The sequence below is a fragment of the Schistocerca piceifrons genome, chromosome 8, assembly GCF_021461385.2.
Source record: "Schistocerca piceifrons isolate TAMUIC-IGC-003096 chromosome 8, iqSchPice1.1, whole genome shotgun sequence".
Classification (NCBI taxonomy): domain Eukaryota; kingdom Metazoa; phylum Arthropoda; class Insecta; order Orthoptera; family Acrididae; genus Schistocerca; species Schistocerca piceifrons.
Window position 1 is genome coordinate 140956630 of NC_060145.1, and position 16852 is coordinate 140973481.

Consider the following 16852-nt stretch of genomic DNA (forward strand, 5'->3'; position numbering starts at 1 on the left):
AGAAGCGCGCTCTTCGGTGCGTGACATGGGACACTTGGAAAAGCGTTGTCTGCGTCGCCTACCGTTTAATTAACTGTGTAGCATCTCCCAGCTTGACTTGTCTCGACTTTGCTCGACTGACGCTACGCTGACGCTTGCACGAAGCGATATTTACCGCGATCGTCTCGAGATGCAGCTGCGAGATGCTCAGGATTAACATTGCACTCCACGAAGGTGGAGACATTCGAATGCACTGCCTAGCTACGCGCCCGCAACTAACAAAATGCCGACCCTGCCAGGATTCGAACCTGGAATCTTCTGATGCGTAGTCAGACGCGTTATCCGTTGCGCCACAGGGCCACTGTTCGCGTTTTCTGCTACGAGGCGGGTGCACATCGCAAAGCAACGTGTTCTCCGTGGCTCGGCAATTGCATGTCATCCACTGACAACGGCGGCGCGGCCACTCTGGTCTTCCGCACTCTGCAGGGAGCTGCCACCAAGGAAGGCATCTCTCCTCCTGCTGCTCGGCCACGGAGCGCCTGCACAGCTTAGAGCTTGCCACACATCTGCCGTCGCTGTTGGACAGGTAGCGGAATGCAAGGCGCCCGTTTTTTTGCATTTTTTCGCTGATGACAAGCGGTTGACATGCTTGTAAGTGTAGCATATAAAACAAGAATCGTATGAAGCATTCGTAGACAGGTGCTAAAGTCGTAGTATGGCCGCAGGTGACGGTCGTATGACGGGTCTGTAGCCACAACAGGTTGGCATCAAAGTGAATACCGCTAACTGTAAGCACTCTGCTGTAGCCCCAGTGGCGCAATTGGTTAGCGCACGGTACTTATAAGGCAGTAGCCGTGAGCAATGCCGGGGTTGTGAGTTCGAGCCTCACCTGGGGCATACTTTTATTTCGTAGCAGCTGACTATGGAAGCATCGGGACGCTAGATTTGAGATGCATCACGTACCTGAGAGACCATAAATGTGCGTGCACTGTAGTCAAAGACTGCGTGTTCCTCGGTAGTATAGTGGTTAGTATCCCCGCCTGTCACGCGGGAGACCGGGGTTCGATTCCCCGCCGGGGAGGTGCGATTTTTATATCGCGAAGGTTGCACGTGTGGCCCGAAAAAGCATTACCGTTGTGATCAAGGAATGTAATTGCTAAAAAATCGTAAGAAAGTCTGCGTCTTAGGAAGTGTTTCTCGTATTCTGCACACGACGTCGTCGTTTCACAACTCACAGGGTTTGCTGTCGACGCTGAATCAGCGCACCCCAAGATTAATGATCGAGCTCGAAGCACCCAAGAAAAAGAATAATTTTAGCAGAGCGTGGTTTCGATCCACGGACCTCTGGGTTATGGGCCCAGCACGCTTCCACTGCGCCACTCTGCTGTGCCGAGAGAAGCGCGCTCTTCGGTGCGTGACATGGGACACTTGGAAAAGCGTTGTCTGCGTCGCCTACCGTTTAATTAACTGTGTAGCATCTCCCAGCTTGACTTGTCTCGACTTTGCTCGACTGACGCTACGCTGACGCTTGCACGAAGCGATATTTACCGCGATCGTCTCGAGATGCAGCTGCGAGATGCTCAGGATTAACATTGCACTCCACGAAGGTGGAGACATTCGAATGCACTGCCTAGCTACGCGCCCGCAACTAACAAAATGCCGACCCTGCCAGGATTCGAACCTGGAATCTTCTGATGCGTAGTCAGACGCGTTATCCGTTGCGCCACAGGGCCACTGTTCGCGTTTTCTGCTACGAGGCGGGTGCACATCGCAAAGCAACGTGTTCTCCGTGGCTCGGCAATTGCATGTCATCCACTGACAACGGCGGCGCGGCCACTCTGGTCTTCCGCACTCTGCAGGGAGCTGCCACCAAGGAAGGCATCTCTCCTCCTGCTGCTCGGCCACGGAGCGCCTGCACAGCTTAGAGCTTGCCACACATCTGCCGTCGCTGTTGGACAGGTAGCGGAATGCAAGGCGCCCGTTTTTTTGCATTTTTTCGCTGATGACAAGCGGTTGACATGCTTGTAAGTGTAGCATATAAAACAAGAATCGTATGAAGCATTCGTAGACAGGTGCTAAAGTCGTAGTATGGCCGCAGGTGACGGTCGTATGACGGGTCTGTAGCCACAACAGGTTGGCATCAAAGTGAATACCGCTAACTGTAAGCACTCTGCTGTAGCCCCAGTGGCGCAGTTGGTTAGCGCACGGTACTTATAAGGCAGTAGCCGTGAGCAATGCCGGGGTTGTGAGTTCGAGCCTCACCTGGGGCATACTTTTATTTCGTAGCAGCTGACTATGGAAGCATCGGGACGCTAGATTTGAGATGCATCACGTACCTGAGAGACCATAAATGTGCGTGCACTGTAGTCAACGACTGCGTGTTCCTCGGTAGTATAGTGGTTAGTATCCCCGCCTGTCACGCGGGAGACCGGGGTTCGATTCCCCGCCGGGGAGGTGCGATTTTTATATCGCGAAGGTTGCACGTGTGGCCCGAAAAAGCATTACCGTTGTGATCAAGGAATGTAATTGCTAAAAAATCGTAAGAAAGTCTGCGTCTTAGGAAGTGTTTCTCGTATTCTGCACACGACGTCGTCGTTTCACAACTCACAGGGTTTGCTGTCGACGCTGAATCAGCGCACCGCAAGATTAATGATCGAGCTCGAAGCACCCAAGAAAAAGAATAATTTTAGCAGAGCGTGGTTTCGATCCACGGACCTCTGGGTTATGGGCCCAGCACGCTTCCACTGCGCCACTCTGCTGTGCCGAGAGAAGCGCGCTCTTCGGTGCGTGACATGGGACACTTGGAAAAGCGTTGTCTGCGTCGCCTACCGTTTAATTAACTGTGTAGCATCTCCCAGCTTGACTTGTCTCGACTTTGCTCGACTGACGCTACGCTGACGCTTGCACGAAGCGATATTTACCGCGATCGTCTCGAGATGCAGCTGCGAGATGCTCAGGATTAACATTGCACTCCACGAAGGTGGAGACATTCGAATGCACTGCCTAGCTACGCGCCCGCAACTAACAAAATGCCGACCCTGCCAGGATTCGAACCTGGAATCTTCTGATGCGTAGTCAGACGCGTTATCCGTTGCGCCACAGGGCCACTGTTCGCGTTTTCTGCTACGAGGCGGGTGCACATCGCAAAGCAACGTGTTCTCCGTGGCTCGGCAATTGCATGTCATCCACTGACAACGGCGGCGCGGCCACTCTGGTCTTCCGCACTCTGCAGGGAGCTGCCACCAAGGAAGGCATCTCTCCTCCTGCTGCTCGGCCACGGAGCGCCTGCACAGCTTAGAGCTTGCCACACATCTGCCGTCGCTGTTGGACAGGTAGCGGAATGCAAGGCGCCCGTTTTTTTGCATTTTTTCGCTGATGACAAGCGGTTGACATGCTTGTAAGTGTAGCATATAAAACAAGAATCGTATGAAGCATTCGTAGACAGGTGCTAAAGTCGTAGTATGGCCGCAGGTGACGGTCGTATGACGGGTCTGTAGCCACAACAGGTTGGCATCAAAGTGAATACCGCTAACTGTAAGCACTCTGCTGTAGCCCCAGTGGCGCAATTGGTTAGCGCACGGTACTTATAAGGCAGTAGCCGTGAGCAATGCCGGGGTTGTGAGTTCGAGCCTCACCTGGGGCATACTTTTATTTCGTAGCAGCTGACTATGGAAGCATCGGGACGCTAGATTTGAGATGCATCACGTACCTGAGAGACCATAAATGTGCGTGCACTGTAGTCAACGACTGCGTGTTCCTCGGTAGTATAGTGGTTAGTATCCCCGCCTGTCACGCGGGAGACCGGGGTTCGATTCCCCGCCGGGGAGGTGCGATTTTTATATCGCGAAGGTTGCACGTGTGGCCCGAAAAAGCATTACCGTTGTGATCAAGGAATGTAATTGCTAAAAAATCGTAAGAAAGTCTGCGTCTTAGGAAGTGTTTCTCGTATTCTGCACACGACGTCGTCGTTTCACAACTCACAGGGTTTGCTGTCGACGCTGAATCAGCGCACCCCAAGATTAATGATCGAGCTCGAAGCACCCAAGAAAAAGAATAATTTTAGCAGAGCGTGGTTTCGATCCACGGACCTCTGGGTTATGGGCCCAGCACGCTTCCACTGCGCCACTCTGCTGTGCCGAGAGAAGCGCGCTCTTCGGTGCGTGACATGGGACACTTGGAAAAGCGTTGTCTGCGTCGCCTACCGTTTAATTAACTGTGTAGCATCTCCCAGCTTGACTTGTCTCGACTTTGCTCGACTGACGCTACGCTGACGCTTGCACGAAGCGATATTTACCGCGATCGTCTCGAGATGCAGCTGCGAGATGCTCAGGATTAACATTGCACTCCACGAAGGTGGAGACATTCGAATGCACTGCCTAGCTACGCGCCCGCAACTAACAAAATGCCGACCCTGCCAGGATTCGAACCTGGAATCTTCTGATGCGTAGTCAGACGCGTTATCCGTTGCGCCACAGGGCCACTGTTCGCGTTTTCTGCTACGAGGCGGGTGCACATCGCAAAGCAACGTGTTCTCCGTGGCTCGGCAATTGCATGTCATCCACTGACAACGGCGGCGCGGCCACTCTGGTCTTCCGCACTCTGCAGGGAGCTGCCACCAAGGAAGGCATCTCTCCTCCTGCTGCTCGGCCACGGAGCGCCTGCACAGCTTAGAGCTTGCCACACATCTGCCGTCGCTGTTGGACAGGTAGCGGAATGCAAGGCGCCCGTTTTTTTGCATTTTTTCGCTGATGACAAGCGGTTGACATGCTTGTAAGTGTAGCATATAAAACAAGAATCGTATGAAGCATTCGTAGACAGGTGCTAAAGTCGTAGTATGGCCGCAGGTGACGGTCGTATGACGGGTCTGTAGCCACAACAGGTTGGCATCAAAGTGAATACCGCTAACTGTAAGCACTCTGCTGTAGCCCCAGTGGCGCAATTGGTTAGCGCACGGTACTTATAAGGCAGTAGCCGTGAGCAATGCCGGGGTTGTGAGTTCGAGCCTCACCTGGGGCATACTTTTATTTCGTAGCAGCTGACTATGGAAGCATCGGGACGCTAGATTTGAGATGCATCACGTACCTGAGAGACCATAAATGTGCGTGCACTGTAGTCAACGACTGCGTGTTCCTCGGTAGTATAGTGGTTAGTATCCCCGCCTGTCACGCGGGAGACCGGGGTTCGATTCCCCGCCGGGGAGGTGCGATTTTTATATCGCGAAGGTTGCACGTGTGGCCCGAAAAAGCATTACCGTTGTGATCAAGGAATGTAATTGCTAAAAAATCGTAAGAAAGTCTGCGTCTTAGGAAGTGTTTCTCGTATTCTGCACACGACGTCGTCGTTTCACAACTCACAGGGTTTGCTGTCGACGCTGAATCAGCGCACCCCAAGATTAATGATCGAGCTCGAAGCACCCAAGAAAAAGAATAATTTTAGCAGAGCGTGGTTTCGATCCACGGACCTCTGGGTTATGGGCCCAGCACGCTTCCACTGCGCCACTCTGCTGTGCCGAGAGAAGCGCGCTCTTCGGTGCGTGACATGGGACACTTGGAAAAGCGTTGTCTGCGTCGCCTACCGTTTAATTAACTGTGTAGCATCTCCCAGCTTGACTTGTCTCGACTTTGCTCGACTGACGCTACGCTGACGCTTGCACGAAGCGATATTTACCGCGATCGTCTCGAGATGCAGCTGCGAGATGCTCAGGATTAACATTGCACTCCACGAAGGTGGAGACATTCGAATGCACTGCCTAGCTACGCGCCCGCAACTAACAAAATGCCGACCCTGCCAGGATTCGAACCTGGAATCTTCTGATGCGTAGTCAGACGCGTTATCCGTTGCGCCACAGGGCCACTGTTCGCGTTTTCTGCTACGAGGCGGGTGCACATCGCAAAGCAACGTGTTCTCCGTGGCTCGGCAATTGCATGTCATCCACTGACAACGGCGGCGCGGCCACTCTGGTCTTCCGCACTCTGCAGGGAGCTGCCACCAAGGAAGGCATCTCTCCTCCTGCTGCTCGGCCACGGAGCGCCTGCACAGCTTAGAGCTTGCCACACATCTGCCGTCGCTGTTGGACAGGTAGCGGAATGCAAGGCGCCCGTTTTTTTGCATTTTTTCGCTGATGACAAGCGGTTGACATGCTTGTAAGTGTAGCATATAAAACAAGAATCGTATGAAGCATTCGTAGACAGGTGCTAAAGTCGTAGTATGGCCGCAGGTGACGGTCGTATGACGGGTCTGTAGCCACAACAGGTTGGCATCAAAGTGAATACCGCTAACTGTAAGCACTCTGCTGTAGCCCCAGTGGCGCAATTGGTTAGCGCACGGTACTTATAAGGCAGTAGCCGTGAGCAATGCCGGGGTTGTGAGTTCGAGCCTCACCTGGGGCATACTTTTATTTCGTAGCAGCTGACTATGGAAGCATCGGGACGCTAGATTTGAGATGCATCACGTACCTGAGAGACCATAAATGTGCGTGCACTGTAGTCAACGACTGCGTGTTCCTCGGTAGTATAGTGGTTAGTATCCCCGCCTGTCACGCGGGAGACCGGGGTTCGATTCCCCGCCGGGGAGGTGCGATTTTTATATCGCGAAGGTTGCACGTGTGGCCCGAAAAAGCATTACCGTTGTGATCAAGGAATGTAATTGCTAAAAAATCGTAAGAAAGTCTGCGTCTTAGGAAGTGTTTCTCGTATTCTGCACACGACGTCGTCGTTTCACAACTCACAGGGTTTGCTGTCGACGCTGAATCAGCGCACCCCAAGATTAATGATCGAGCTCGAAGCACCCAAGAAAAAGAATAATTTTAGCAGAGCGTGGTTTCGATCCACGGACCTCTGGGTTATGGGCCCAGCACGCTTCCACTGCGCCACTCTGCTGTGCCGAGAGAAGCGCGCTCTTCGGTGCGTGACATGGGACACTTGGAAAAGCGTTGTCTGCGTCGCCTACCGTTTAATTAACTGTGTAGCATCTCCCAGCTTGACTTGTCTCGACTTTGCTCGACTGACGCTACGCTGACGCTTGCACGAAGCGATATTTACCGCGATCGTCTCGAGATGCAGCTGCGAGATGCTCAGGATTAACATTGCACTCCACGAAGGTGGAGACATTCGAATGCACTGCCTAGCTACGCGCCCGCAACTAACAAAATGCCGACCCTGCCAGGATTCGAACCTGGAATCTTCTGATGCGTAGTCAGACGCGTTATCCGTTGCGCCACAGGGCCACTGTTCGCGTTTTCTGCTACGAGGCGGGTGCACATCGCAAAGCAACGTGTTCTCCGTGGCTCGGCAATTGCATGTCATCCACTGACAACGGCGGCGCGGCCACTCTGGTCTTCCGCACTCTGCAGGGAGCTGCCACCAAGGAAGGCATCTCTCCTCCTGCTGCTCGGCCACGGAGCGCCTGCACAGCTTAGAGCTTGCCACACATCTGCCGTCGCTGTTGGACAGGTAGCGGAATGCAAGGCGCCCGTTTTTTTGCATTTTTTCGCTGATGACAAGCGGTTGACATGCTTGTAAGTGTAGCATATAAAACAAGAATCGTATGAAGCATTCGTAGACAGGTGCTAAAGTCGTAGTATGGCCGCAGGTGACGGTCGTATGACGGGTCTGTAGCCACAACAGGTTGGCATCAAAGTGAATACCGCTAACTGTAAGCACTCTGCTGTAGCCCCAGTGGCGCAATTGGTTAGCGCACGGTACTTATAAGGCAGTAGCCGTGAGCAATGCCGGGGTTGTGAGTTCGAGCCTCACCTGGGGCATACTTTTATTTCGTAGCAGCTGACTATGGAAGCATCGGGACGCTAGATTTGAGATGCATCACGTACCTGAGAGACCATAAATGTGCGTGCACTGTAGTCAACGACTGCGTGTTCCTCGGTAGTATAGTGGTTAGTATCCCCGCCTGTCACGCGGGAGACCGGGGTTCGATTCCCCGCCGGGGAGGTGCGATTTTTATATCGCGAAGGTTGCACGTGTGGCCCGAAAAAGCATTACCGTTGTGATCAAGGAATGTAATTGCTAAAAAATCGTAAGAAAGTCTGCGTCTTAGGAAGTGTTTCTCGTATTCTGCACACGACGTCGTCGTTTCACAACTCACAGGGTTTGCTGTCGACGCTGAATCAGCGCACCCCAAGATTAATGATCGAGCTCGAAGCACCCAAGAAAAAGAATAATTTTAGCAGAGCGTGGTTTCGATCCACGGACCTCTGGGTTATGGGCCCAGCACGCTTCCACTGCGCCACTCTGCTGTGCCGAGAGAAGCGCGCTCTTCGGTGCGTGACATGGGACACTTGGAAAAGCGTTGTCTGCGTCGCCTACCGTTTAATTAACTGTGTAGCATCTCCCAGCTTGACTTGTCTCGACTTTGCTCGACTGACGCTACGCTGACGCTTGCACGAAGCGATATTTACCGCGATCGTCTCGAGATGCAGCTGCGAGATGCTCAGGATTAACATTGCACTCCACGAAGGTGGAGACATTCGAATGCACTGCCTAGCTACGCGCCCGCAACTAACAAAATGCCGACCCTGCCAGGATTCGAACCTGGAATCTTCTGATGCGTAGTCAGACGCGTTATCCGTTGCGCCACAGGGCCACTGTTCGCGTTTTCTGCTACGAGGCGGGTGCACATCGCAAAGCAACGTGTTCTCCGTGGCTCGGCAATTGCATGTCATCCACTGACAACGGCGGCGCGGCCACTCTGGTCTTCCGCACTCTGCAGGGAGCTGCCACCAAGGAAGGCATCTCTCCTCCTGCTGCTCGGCCACGGAGCGCCTGCACAGCTTAGAGCTTGCCACACATCTGCCGTCGCTGTTGGACAGGTAGCGGAATGCAAGGCGCCCGTTTTTTTGCATTTTTTCGCTGATGACAAGCGGTTGACATGCTTGTAAGTGTAGCATATAAAACAAGAATCGTATGAAGCATTCGTAGACAGGTGCTAAAGTCGTAGTATGGCCGCAGGTGACGGTCGTATGACGGGTCTGTAGCCACAACAGGTTGGCATCAAAGTGAATACCGCTAACTGTAAGCACTCTGCTGTAGCCCCAGTGGCGCAATTGGTTAGCGCACGGTACTTATAAGGCAGTAGCCGTGAGCAATGCCGGGGTTGTGAGTTCGAGCCTCACCTGGGGCATACTTTTATTTCGTAGCAGCTGACTATGGAAGCATCGGGACGCTAGATTTGAGATGCATCACGTACCTGAGAGACCATAAATGTGCGTGCACTGTAGTCAACGACTGCGTGTTCCTCGGTAGTATAGTGGTTAGTATCCCCGCCTGTCACGCGGGAGACCGGGGTTCGATTCCCCGCCGGGGAGGTGCGATTTTTATATCGCGAAGGTTGCACGTGTGGCCCGAAAAAGCATTACCGTTGTGATCAAGGAATGTAATTGCTAAAAAATCGTAAGAAAGTCTGCGTCTTAGGAAGTGTTTCTCGTATTCTGCACACGACGTCGTCGTTTCACAACTCACAGGGTTTGCTGTCGACGCTGAATCAGCGCACCCCAAGATTAATGATCGAGCTCGAAGCACCCAAGAAAAAGAATAATTTTAGCAGAGCGTGGTTTCGATCCACGGACCTCTGGGTTATGGGCCCAGCACGCTTCCACTGCGCCACTCTGCTGTGCCGAGAGAAGCGCGCTCTTCGGTGCGTGACATGGGACACTTGGAAAAGCGTTGTCTGCGTCGCCTACCGTTTAATTAACTGTGTAGCATCTCCCAGCTTGACTTGTCTCGACTTTGCTCGACTGACGCTACGCTGACGCTTGCACGAAGCGATATTTACCGCGATCGTCTCGAGATGCAGCTGCGAGATGCTCAGGATTAACATTGCACTCCACGAAGGTGGAGACATTCGAATGCACTGCCTAGCTACGCGCCCGCAACTAACAAAATGCCGACCCTGCCAGGATTCGAACCTGGAATCTTCTGATGCGTAGTCAGACGCGTTATCCGTTGCGCCACAGGGCCACTGTTCGCGTTTTCTGCTACGAGGCGGGTGCACATCGCAAAGCAACGTGTTCTCCGTGGCTCGGCAATTGCATGTCATCCACTGACAACGGCGGCGCGGCCACTCTGGTCTTCCGCACTCTGCAGGGAGCTGCCACCAAGGAAGGCATCTCTCCTCCTGCTGCTCGGCCACGGAGCGCCTGCACAGCTTAGAGCTTGCCACACATCTGCCGTCGCTGTTGGACAGGTAGCGGAATGCAAGGCGCCCGTTTTTTTGCATTTTTTCGCTGATGACAAGCGGTTGACATGCTTGTAAGTGTAGCATATAAAACAAGAATCGTATGAAGCATTCGTAGACAGGTGCTAAAGTCGTAGTATGGCCGCAGGTGACGGTCGTATGACGGGTCTGTAGCCACAACAGGTTGGCATCAAAGTGAATACCGCTAACTGTAAGCACTCTGCTGTAGCCCCAGTGGCGCAATTGGTTAGCGCACGGTACTTATAAGGCAGTAGCCGTGAGCAATGCCGGGGTTGTGAGTTCGAGCCTCACCTGGGGCATACTTTTATTTCGTAGCAGCTGACTATGGAAGCATCGGGACGCTAGATTTGAGATGCATCACGTACCTGAGAGACCATAAATGTGCGTGCACTGTAGTCAACGACTGCGTGTTCCTCGGTAGTATAGTGGTTAGTATCCCCGCCTGTCACGCGGGAGACCGGGGTTCGATTCCCCGCCGGGGAGGTGCGATTTTTATATCGCGAAGGTTGCACGTGTGGCCCGAAAAAGCATTACCGTTGTGATCAAGGAATGTAATTGCTAAAAAATCGTAAGAAAGTCTGCGTCTTAGGAAGTGTTTCTCGTATTCTGCACACGACGTCGTCGTTTCACAACTCACAGGGTTTGCTGTCGACGCTGAATCAGCGCACCCCAAGATTAATGATCGAGCTCGAAGCACCCAAGAAAAAGAATAATTTTAGCAGAGCGTGGTTTCGATCCACGGACCTCTGGGTTATGGGCCCAGCACGCTTCCACTGCGCCACTCTGCTGTGCCGAGAGAAGCGCGCTCTTCGGTGCGTGACATGGGACACTTGGAAAAGCGTTGTCTGCGTCGCCTACCGTTTAATTAACTGTGTAGCATCTCCCAGCTTGACTTGTCTCGACTTTGCTCGACTGACGCTACGCTGACGCTTGCACGAAGCGATATTTACCGCGATCGTCTCGAGATGCAGCTGCGAGATGCTCAGGATTAACATTGCACTCCACGAAGGTGGAGACATTCGAATGCACTGCCTAGCTACGCGCCCGCAACTAACAAAATGCCGACCCTGCCAGGATTCGAACCTGGAATCTTCTGATGCGTAGTCAGACGCGTTATCCGTTGCGCCACAGGGCCACTGTTCGCGTTTTCTGCTACGAGGCGGGTGCACATCGCAAAGCAACGTGTTCTCCGTGGCTCGGCAATTGCATGTCATCCACTGACAACGGCGGCGCGGCCACTCTGGTCTTCCGCACTCTGCAGGGAGCTGCCACCAAGGAAGGCATCTCTCCTCCTGCTGCTCGGCCACGGAGCGCCTGCACAGCTTAGAGCTTGCCACACATCTGCCGTCGCTGTTGGACAGGTAGCGGAATGCAAGGCGCCCGTTTTTTTGCATTTTTTCGCTGATGACAAGCGGTTGACATGCTTGTAAGTGTAGCATATAAAACAAGAATCGTATGAAGCATTCGTAGACAGGTGCTAAAGTCGTAGTATGGCCGCAGGTGACGGTCGTATGACGGGTCTGTAGCCACAACAGGTTGGCATCAAAGTGAATACCGCTAACTGTAAGCACTCTGCTGTAGCCCCAGTGGCGCAATTGGTTAGCGCACGGTACTTATAAGGCAGTAGCCGTGAGCAATGCCGGGGTTGTGAGTTCGAGCCTCACCTGGGGCATACTTTTATTTCGTAGCAGCTGACTATGGAAGCATCGGGACGCTAGATTTGAGATGCATCACGTACCTGAGAGACCATAAATGTGCGTGCACTGTAGTCAACGACTGCGTGTTCCTCGGTAGTATAGTGGTTAGTATCCCCGCCTGTCACGCGGGAGACCGGGGTTCGATTCCCCGCCGGGGAGGTGCGATTTTTATATCGCGAAGGTTGCACGTGTGGCCCGAAAAAGCATTACCGTTGTGATCAAGGAATGTAATTGCTAAAAAATCGTAAGAAAGTCTGCGTCTTAGGAAGTGTTTCTCGTATTCTGCACACGACGTCGTCGTTTCACAACTCACAGGGTTTGCTGTCGACGCTGAATCAGCGCACCCCAAGATTAATGATCGAGCTCGAAGCACCCAAGAAAAAGAATAATTTTAGCAGAGCGTGGTTTCGATCCACGGACCTCTGGGTTATGGGCCCAGCACGCTTCCACTGCGCCACTCTGCTGTGCCGAGAGAAGCGCGCTCTTCGGTGCGTGACATGGGACACTTGGAAAAGCGTTGTCTGCGTCGCCTACCGTTTAATTAACTGTGTAGCATCTCCCAGCTTGACTTGTCTCGACTTTGCTCGACTGACGCTACGCTGACGCTTGCACGAAGCGATATTTACCGCGATCGTCTCGAGATGCAGCTGCGAGATGCTCAGGATTAACATTGCACTCCACGAAGGTGGAGACATTCGAATGCACTGCCTAGCTACGCGCCCGCAACTAACAAAATGCCGACCCTGCCAGGATTCGAACCTGGAATCTTCTGATGCGTAGTCAGACGCGTTATCCGTTGCGCCACAGGGCCACTGTTCGCGTTTTCTGCTACGAGGCGGGTGCACATCGCAAAGCAACGTGTTCTCCGTGGCTCGGCAATTGCATGTCATCCACTGACAACGGCGGCGCGGCCACTCTGGTCTTCCGCACTCTGCAGGGAGCTGCCACCAAGGAAGGCATCTCTCCTCCTGCTGCTCGGCCACGGAGCGCCTGCACAGCTTAGAGCTTGCCACACATCTGCCGTCGCTGTTGGACAGGTAGCGGAATGCAAGGCGCCCGTTTTTTTTGCATTTTTTCGCTGATGACAAGCGGTTGACATGCTTGTAAGTGTAGCATATAAAACAAGAATCGTATGAAGCATTCGTAGACAGGTGCTAAAGTCGTAGTATGGCCGCAGGTGACGGTCGTATGACGGGTCTGTAGCCACAACAGGTTGGCATCAAAGTGAATACCGCTAACTGTAAGCACTCTGCTGTAGCCCCAGTGGCGCAATTGGTTAGCGCACGGTACTTATAAGGCAGTAGCCGTGAGCAATGCCGGGGTTGTGAGTTCGAGCCTCACCTGGGGCATACTTTTATTTCGTAGCAGCTGACTATGGAAGCATCGGGACGCTAGATTTGAGATGCATCACGTACCTGAGAGACCATAAATGTGCGTGCACTGTAGTCAACGACTGCGTGTTCCTCGGTAGTTAGTGGTTAGTATCCCCGCCTGTCACGCGGGAGACCGGGGTTCGATTCCCCGCCGGGGAGGTGCGATTTTTATATCGCGAAGGTTGCACGTGTGGCCCGAAAAAGCATTACCGTTGTGATCAAGGAATGTAATTGCTAAAAAATCGTAAGAAAGTCTGCGTCTTAGGAAGTGTTTCTCGTATTCTGCACACGACGTCGTCGTTTCACAACTCACAGGGTTTGCTGTCGACGCTGAATCAGCGCACCCCAAGATTAATGATCGAGCTCGAAGCACCCAAGAAAAAGAATAATTTTAGCAGAGCGTGGTTTCGATCCACGGACCTCTGGGTTATGGGCCCAGCACGCTTCCACTGCGCCACTCTGCTGTGCCGAGAGAAGCGCGCTCTTCGGTGCGTGACATGGGACACTTGGAAAAGCGTTGTCTGCGTCGCCTACCGTTTAATTAACTGTGTAGCATCTCCCAGCTTGACTTGTCTCGACTTTGCTCGACTGACGCTACGCTGACGCTTGCACGAAGCGATATTTACCGCGATCGTCTCGAGATGCAGCTGCGAGATGCTCAGGATTAACATTGCACTCCACGAAGGTGGAGACATTCGAATGCACTGCCTAGCTACGCGCCCGCAACTAACAAATTGCCGACCCTGCCAGGATTCGAACCTGGAATCTTCTGATGCGTAGTCAGACGCGTTATCCGTTGCGCCACAGGGCCACTGTTCGCGTTTTCTGCTACGAGGCGGGTGCACATCGCAAAGCAACGTGTTCTCCGTGGCTCGGCAATTGCATGTCATCCACTGACAACGGCGGCGCGGCCACTCTGGTCTTCCGCACTCTGCAGGGAGCTGCCACCAAGGAAGGCATCTCTCCTCCTGCTGCTCGGCCACGGAGCGCCTGCACAGCTTAGAGCTTGCCACACATCTGCCGTCGCTGTTGGACAGGTAGCGGAATGCAAGGCGCCCGTTTTTTTGCATTTTTTCGCTGATGACAAGCGGTTGACATGCTTGTAAGTGTAGCATATAAAACAAGAATCGTATGAAGCATTCGTAGACAGGTGCTAAAGTCGTAGTATGGCCGCAGGTGACGGTCGTATGACGGGTCTGTAGCCACAACAGGTTGGCATCAAAGTGAATACCGCTAACTGTAAGCACTCTGCTGTAGCCCCAGTGGCGCAATTGGTTAGCGCACGGTACTTATAAGGCAGTAGCCGTGAGCAATGCCGGGGTTGTGAGTTCGAGCCTCACCTGGGGCATACTTTTATTTCGTAGCAGCTGACTATGGAAGCATCGGGACGCTAGATTTGAGATGCATCACGTACCTGAGAGACCATAAATGTGCGTGCACTGTAGTCAACGACTGCGTGTTCCTCGGTAGTATAGTGGTTAGTATCCCCGCCTGTCACGCGGGAGACCGGGGTTCGATTCCCCGCCGGGGAGGTGCGATTTTTATATCGCGAAGGTTGCACGTGTGGCCCGAAAAAGCATTACCGTTGTGATCAAGGAATGTAATTGCTAAAAAATCGTAAGAAAGTCTGCGTCTTAGGAAGTGTTTCTCGTATTCTGCACACGACGTCGTCGTTTCACAACTCACAGGGTTTGCTGTCGACGCTGAATCAGCGCACCCCAAGATTAATGATCGAGCTCGAAGCACCCAAGAAAAAGAATAATTTTAGCAGAGCGTGGTTTCGATCCACGGACCTCTGGGTTATGGGCCCAGCACGCTTCCACTGCGCCACTCTGCTGTGCCGAGAGAAGCGCGCTCTTCGGTGCGTGACATGGGACACTTGGAAAAGCGTTGTCTGCGTCGCCTACCGTTTAATTAACTGTGTAGCATCTCCCAGCTTGACTTGTCTCGACTTTGCTCGACTGACGCTACGCTGACGCTTGCACGAAGCGATATTTACCGCGATCGTCTCGAGATGCAGCTGCGAGATGCTCAGGATTAACATTGCACTCCACGAAGGTGGAGACATTCGAATGCACTGCCTAGCTACGCGCCCGCAACTAACAAAATGCCGACCCTGCCAGGATTCGAACCTGGAATCTTCTGATGCGTAGTCAGACGCGTTATCCGTTGCGCCACAGGGCCACTGTTCGCGTTTTCTGCTACGAGGCGGGTGCACATCGCAAAGCAACGTGTTCTCCGTGGCTCGGCAATTGCATGTCATCCACTGACAACGGCGGCGCGGCCACTCTGGTCTTCCGCACTCTGCAGGGAGCTGCCACCAAGGAAGGCATCTCTCCTCCTGCTGCTCGGCCACGGAGCGCCTGCACAGCTTAGAGCTTGCCACACATCTGCCGTCGCTGTTGGACAGGTAGCGGAATGCAAGGCGCCCGTTTTTTTGCATTTTTTCGCTGATGACAAGCGGTTGACATGCTTGTAAGTGTAGCATATAAAACAAGAATCGTATGAAGCATTCGTAGACAGGTGCTAAAGTCGTAGTATGGCCGCAGGTGACGGTCGTATGACGGGTCTGTAGCCACAACAGGTTGGCATCAAAGTGAATACCGCTAACTGTAAGCACTCTGCTGTAGCCCCAGTGGCGCAATTGGTTAGCGCACGGTACTTATAAGGCAGTAGCCGTGAGCAATGCCGGGGTTGTGAGTTCGAGCCTCACCTGGGGCATACTTTTATTTCGTAGCAGCTGACTATGGAAGCATCGGGACGCTAGATTTGAGATGCATCACGTACCTGAGAGACCATAAATGTGCGTGCACTGTAGTCAACGACTGCGTGTTCCTCGGTAGTATAGTGGTTAGTATCCCCGCCTGTCACGCGGGAGACCGGGGTTCGATTCCCCGCCGGGGAGGTGCGATTTTTATATCGCGAAGGTTGCACGTGTGGCCCGAAAAAGCATTACCGTTGTGATCAAGGAATGTAATTGCTAAAAAATCGTAAGAAAGTCTGCGTCTTAGGAAGTGTTTCTCGTATTCTGCACACGACGTCGTCGTTTCACAACTCACAGGGTTTGCTGTCGACGCTGAATCAGCGCACCCCAAGATTAATGATCGAGCTCGAAGCACCCAAGAAAAAGAATAATTTTAGCAGAGCGTGGTTTCGATCCACGGACCTCTGGGTTATGGGCCCAGCACGCTTCCACTGCGCCACTCTGCTGTGCCGAGAGAAGCGCGCTCTTCGGTGCGTGACATGGGACACTTGGAAAAGCGTTGTCTGCGTCGCCTACCGTTTAATTAACTGTGTAGCATCTCCCAGCTTGACTTGTCTCGACTTTGCTCGACTGACGCTACGCTGACGCTTGCACGAAGCGATATTTACCGCGATCGTCTCGAGATGCAGCTGCGAGATGCTCAGGATTAACATTGCACTCCACGAAGGTGGAGACATTCGAATGCACTGCCTAGCTACGCGCCCGCAACTAACAAAATGCCGACCCTGCCAGGATTCGAACCTGGAATCTTCTGATGCGTAGTCAGACGCGTTATCCGTTGCGCCACAGGGCCACTGTTCGCGTTTTCTGCTACGAGGCGGGTGCACATC

General features: G+C 53.1%; 36 non-coding genes across 36 annotated transcripts; 23 read left to right on the forward strand and 13 right to left on the reverse strand.

The window, feature by feature from the left end:
• Positions 1-266: 266 nt before the first annotated feature.
• Trnar-acg lies at positions 267-339 on the reverse strand. The gene has a single exon. It is a non-coding gene; the product is annotated as a tRNA-Arg (tRNA).
• A 445-nt stretch (positions 340-784) lies between these two features.
• Trnai-uau lies at positions 785-876 on the forward strand. Its single transcript is given in 2 exon segments — positions 785-822; positions 841-876. It is a non-coding gene; the product is annotated as a tRNA-Ile (tRNA).
• A 112-nt stretch (positions 877-988) lies between these two features.
• Positions 989-1060, forward strand: Trnad-guc. Its single transcript has one exon. It is a non-coding gene; the product is annotated as a tRNA-Asp (tRNA).
• A 579-nt stretch (positions 1061-1639) lies between these two features.
• On the reverse strand, positions 1640-1712 carry Trnar-acg. Its single transcript has one exon. It is a non-coding gene; the product is annotated as a tRNA-Arg (tRNA).
• A 445-nt stretch (positions 1713-2157) lies between these two features.
• Trnai-uau lies at positions 2158-2249 on the forward strand. Its single transcript is given in 2 exon segments — positions 2158-2195; positions 2214-2249. It is a non-coding gene; the product is annotated as a tRNA-Ile (tRNA).
• Positions 2250-2361: 112 nt separating this feature from the next.
• Trnad-guc lies at positions 2362-2433 on the forward strand. Its single transcript has one exon. It is a non-coding gene; the product is annotated as a tRNA-Asp (tRNA).
• A 579-nt stretch (positions 2434-3012) lies between these two features.
• On the reverse strand, positions 3013-3085 carry Trnar-acg. The gene has a single exon. It is a non-coding gene; the product is annotated as a tRNA-Arg (tRNA).
• A 445-nt stretch (positions 3086-3530) lies between these two features.
• On the forward strand, positions 3531-3622 carry Trnai-uau. The gene is given in 2 exon segments: positions 3531-3568; positions 3587-3622. It is a non-coding gene; the product is annotated as a tRNA-Ile (tRNA).
• Positions 3623-3734: 112 nt separating this feature from the next.
• Trnad-guc lies at positions 3735-3806 on the forward strand. Its single transcript has one exon. It is a non-coding gene; the product is annotated as a tRNA-Asp (tRNA).
• A 579-nt stretch (positions 3807-4385) lies between these two features.
• Trnar-acg lies at positions 4386-4458 on the reverse strand. The gene has a single exon. It is a non-coding gene; the product is annotated as a tRNA-Arg (tRNA).
• A 445-nt stretch (positions 4459-4903) lies between these two features.
• Trnai-uau lies at positions 4904-4995 on the forward strand. Its single transcript is given in 2 exon segments — positions 4904-4941; positions 4960-4995. It is a non-coding gene; the product is annotated as a tRNA-Ile (tRNA).
• A 112-nt stretch (positions 4996-5107) lies between these two features.
• On the forward strand, positions 5108-5179 carry Trnad-guc. The gene has a single exon. It is a non-coding gene; the product is annotated as a tRNA-Asp (tRNA).
• A 579-nt stretch (positions 5180-5758) lies between these two features.
• Trnar-acg lies at positions 5759-5831 on the reverse strand. The gene has a single exon. It is a non-coding gene; the product is annotated as a tRNA-Arg (tRNA).
• A 445-nt stretch (positions 5832-6276) lies between these two features.
• Positions 6277-6368, forward strand: Trnai-uau. The gene is given in 2 exon segments: positions 6277-6314; positions 6333-6368. It is a non-coding gene; the product is annotated as a tRNA-Ile (tRNA).
• A 112-nt stretch (positions 6369-6480) lies between these two features.
• Trnad-guc lies at positions 6481-6552 on the forward strand. The gene has a single exon. It is a non-coding gene; the product is annotated as a tRNA-Asp (tRNA).
• Positions 6553-7131: 579 nt separating this feature from the next.
• Trnar-acg lies at positions 7132-7204 on the reverse strand. The gene has a single exon. It is a non-coding gene; the product is annotated as a tRNA-Arg (tRNA).
• Positions 7205-7649: 445 nt separating this feature from the next.
• On the forward strand, positions 7650-7741 carry Trnai-uau. The gene is given in 2 exon segments: positions 7650-7687; positions 7706-7741. It is a non-coding gene; the product is annotated as a tRNA-Ile (tRNA).
• Positions 7742-7853: 112 nt separating this feature from the next.
• Trnad-guc lies at positions 7854-7925 on the forward strand. The gene has a single exon. It is a non-coding gene; the product is annotated as a tRNA-Asp (tRNA).
• A 579-nt stretch (positions 7926-8504) lies between these two features.
• On the reverse strand, positions 8505-8577 carry Trnar-acg. Its single transcript has one exon. It is a non-coding gene; the product is annotated as a tRNA-Arg (tRNA).
• A 445-nt stretch (positions 8578-9022) lies between these two features.
• On the forward strand, positions 9023-9114 carry Trnai-uau. Its single transcript is given in 2 exon segments — positions 9023-9060; positions 9079-9114. It is a non-coding gene; the product is annotated as a tRNA-Ile (tRNA).
• A 112-nt stretch (positions 9115-9226) lies between these two features.
• On the forward strand, positions 9227-9298 carry Trnad-guc. Its single transcript has one exon. It is a non-coding gene; the product is annotated as a tRNA-Asp (tRNA).
• A 579-nt stretch (positions 9299-9877) lies between these two features.
• Positions 9878-9950, reverse strand: Trnar-acg. The gene has a single exon. It is a non-coding gene; the product is annotated as a tRNA-Arg (tRNA).
• Positions 9951-10395: 445 nt separating this feature from the next.
• On the forward strand, positions 10396-10487 carry Trnai-uau. Its single transcript is given in 2 exon segments — positions 10396-10433; positions 10452-10487. It is a non-coding gene; the product is annotated as a tRNA-Ile (tRNA).
• Positions 10488-10599: 112 nt separating this feature from the next.
• Positions 10600-10671, forward strand: Trnad-guc. The gene has a single exon. It is a non-coding gene; the product is annotated as a tRNA-Asp (tRNA).
• Positions 10672-11250: 579 nt separating this feature from the next.
• On the reverse strand, positions 11251-11323 carry Trnar-acg. The gene has a single exon. It is a non-coding gene; the product is annotated as a tRNA-Arg (tRNA).
• Positions 11324-11768: 445 nt separating this feature from the next.
• Positions 11769-11860, forward strand: Trnai-uau. Its single transcript is given in 2 exon segments — positions 11769-11806; positions 11825-11860. It is a non-coding gene; the product is annotated as a tRNA-Ile (tRNA).
• A 112-nt stretch (positions 11861-11972) lies between these two features.
• Positions 11973-12044, forward strand: Trnad-guc. Its single transcript has one exon. It is a non-coding gene; the product is annotated as a tRNA-Asp (tRNA).
• A 579-nt stretch (positions 12045-12623) lies between these two features.
• On the reverse strand, positions 12624-12696 carry Trnar-acg. The gene has a single exon. It is a non-coding gene; the product is annotated as a tRNA-Arg (tRNA).
• Positions 12697-13142: 446 nt separating this feature from the next.
• Trnai-uau lies at positions 13143-13234 on the forward strand. Its single transcript is given in 2 exon segments — positions 13143-13180; positions 13199-13234. It is a non-coding gene; the product is annotated as a tRNA-Ile (tRNA).
• Positions 13235-13996: 762 nt separating this feature from the next.
• On the reverse strand, positions 13997-14069 carry Trnar-acg. The gene has a single exon. It is a non-coding gene; the product is annotated as a tRNA-Arg (tRNA).
• Positions 14070-14514: 445 nt separating this feature from the next.
• On the forward strand, positions 14515-14606 carry Trnai-uau. Its single transcript is given in 2 exon segments — positions 14515-14552; positions 14571-14606. It is a non-coding gene; the product is annotated as a tRNA-Ile (tRNA).
• A 112-nt stretch (positions 14607-14718) lies between these two features.
• On the forward strand, positions 14719-14790 carry Trnad-guc. The gene has a single exon. It is a non-coding gene; the product is annotated as a tRNA-Asp (tRNA).
• A 579-nt stretch (positions 14791-15369) lies between these two features.
• Positions 15370-15442, reverse strand: Trnar-acg. Its single transcript has one exon. It is a non-coding gene; the product is annotated as a tRNA-Arg (tRNA).
• A 445-nt stretch (positions 15443-15887) lies between these two features.
• On the forward strand, positions 15888-15979 carry Trnai-uau. The gene is given in 2 exon segments: positions 15888-15925; positions 15944-15979. It is a non-coding gene; the product is annotated as a tRNA-Ile (tRNA).
• Positions 15980-16091: 112 nt separating this feature from the next.
• On the forward strand, positions 16092-16163 carry Trnad-guc. The gene has a single exon. It is a non-coding gene; the product is annotated as a tRNA-Asp (tRNA).
• Positions 16164-16742: 579 nt separating this feature from the next.
• Positions 16743-16815, reverse strand: Trnar-acg. Its single transcript has one exon. It is a non-coding gene; the product is annotated as a tRNA-Arg (tRNA).
• Between the last annotated feature and the right edge of the window lie 37 nt (positions 16816-16852).